Source organism: Tupaia chinensis, unplaced genomic scaffold, assembly GCF_000334495.1.
Source record: "Tupaia chinensis unplaced genomic scaffold, TupChi_1.0 Scaffold140356_1, whole genome shotgun sequence".
Lineage (NCBI taxonomy): Eukaryota > Metazoa > Chordata > Mammalia > Scandentia > Tupaiidae > Tupaia > Tupaia belangeri.
The window spans coordinates 24,735-27,092 of NW_006200233.1; positions in this window are offsets into that span (position 1 = coordinate 24,735).

Below are 2,358 nucleotides of genomic sequence, written 5' to 3' on the forward strand. Positions count from 1 at the left end.
TTTGTTGTTTTTTTTTTTTTTGGAGAGGTTTTCGCTCTAGGGTGTGTGTGCTCGCCAGACAGAGAGAAACATAAAGACAGAAAACGAGCAATCACCCCCCAGGGGGGATGGTCACGCTGCAATCCCTTCTCCTCCATTCTCCTCTCGGGATCTTGGGCACACATGCACATGCGCCCGGCGTGAGTTTTAAGCCACCGGGTCCGGGATGCGAACCGCGGTAGACTACATGGGAGTCCAGCGACATAGCCATTACACTAACTGCTGGTTCCCTTCCTTTCTGTTTTTAATTGTCAGAGGGCACATGTACTCACCAGAGAAAAAGAGAGGGAGGGAGGAAACTCTCCCCAGGGGGGTGTGCAATCCCTTCTCCTTAATTCCTCTGTCCTTTCGGGATTTTAGGCACATGGTCACACGTGTTGGCCTGTTTCTCTAGCTGTTGGGGCCAGGATTCGAACGATAGTCAGCCAAGTGGAATCCAACTCCCTTAACCACCAGGCTACAGAGCCAGCCCATTTGCAAAATTTTTATGGCTAAATATTTTGCAATATTTCTACATACATTCTTACTCCATTATTTAAATCTTTAAAAAAGCTATCTAACATCTTTATTATTGTTTCAAACATATCAAAGTGCAGGAAATGGAGTAACAAACGCACACTCATATCACTTGCTTCAACAGTTACATATCACTTGCTCTCCACTGGGGGACTTTGCCCTACAGAGGATAGTTGGCAATGTCTGCAGACATTTTTGATGTTCACAACTGGGAAATGCTTCTGGTAGCGAGTGGTAGAGGCCAGAGATGCTGCTAAGCGATCCTCAACACAAAGGACAGTGCCCTACAACAGGAATCGTCCAGTCCAGGAGCAGCAGGTGGCCTGGAGCTTTCGGCACTGGATCCCACATGGCCGACTGCTGGTTCAAATCTAGGACCCGGTGACTTGAGAATCATGCCAGGCATGTGTGTGTGTCCAAAACCCCATGAGAATGCCGAAGGGACTGCAATGTGGCCATCCAACATCCTCCCCACCCCACCCCCTGAAGGTGACTTCTCACCTTCCCTGTCTCTCTCTCTCTCCTCAGTGAGTGCATGTACCCTATAATCAAAACAAAAACCCAAAAAGAAAACAAAAAAGTTATCCAGTTTCAAATGTCAGTAGTGCAGATACGGACAGAGCCTGACTTATACCTTTCCCTGTCCTTCCCTGTGGCTCAGAGAACATCAGCTGTATTGTTTCATCTGTAAAGGAAACCGACAGGCAAAAATCGGGTCCAGTAGATTTTTTGATTGTCAGAGGACGCATGTGCTAGTAAGAGAGAGACCGTTTTCCAGGCCACCCCGGCTGAACATAGAACCAGTTCCCTTAACCACTAGGCTCCAGCGCTCGCTCCTAATACCGTACCATTACAAAACACACAGCCAGCACTCAAAGTCCCCTGCTTTCATTAAGTTTCTGCTACAGGGCACACTTGTTGCGCAGTGTGCGAGGAGTGAGAAATCACCTCCAGAAGTCCCCTCGCAGGGTTTGGAGAGCATGCAAACAACACATAAAAAGCCTTTTTTTTTTTTTTTTTTTTTTTTGCTCCAGGGCATCTGTCCAGCTTGCAGGAGAGACAGAGCAAGACAGAGACAGAAAGCGAGAAATCATCCCCTTGGGGGAGGGCTACTCTGCGATCTCTTTTCTTCCATTTTGCTTTCAGGATTCTGGGCACACGCACACACGTGCCCATCGTGAGTTTCAAGTAGTGGGGCCCTCACACCCCAGCCTTTTCCAAGCCACCAGATCTGGGGCTCAGACCAGAGTTGGCCATGTGTGATCCAGCACCTTAATCACCATGCCACCTGCTGGCCCTCATTTATTTGTTTTTATAGTTGCTTAGTTCAAACAAGATGCATACATTGCATTTGGTGACATTTTCCCATTTACTTGTTGACGAACCGGGTTATCTGTCCTGCAGAACTTCCAGTACCTTGGGATCTGATGACGCATCCCTGTGGTGTAGTTTAATTTCTCGGTCCCTGGTATATCTTAGACTAGCAGTAAATCTCTAATTCAGATTCAAGTTTTTGAGAATTCGCATAAGTGATGCGTCTATCTTTCGCTGGATCTGGAATCCAGCGCCTTAACCACTATCCCTTCTCTTCCAGTTTGCCATCCGTCCATACGGCAGGAGGGAGGGAGCAGCATCTAAACGGGGCTCCTCATGCTGGGACCTTTCTCTTCCCAGGACTTCCAGCCAGCCAGCACACACGTGGAGGCGCTCTGCGACCTCCCCGCGTGCACCCGGCTCCCCTGCGACCTCCTCGGGTGCACCCGGCTCCCCTGCGACCTCCCCGCGTGCACCCGGCTTCCCTGC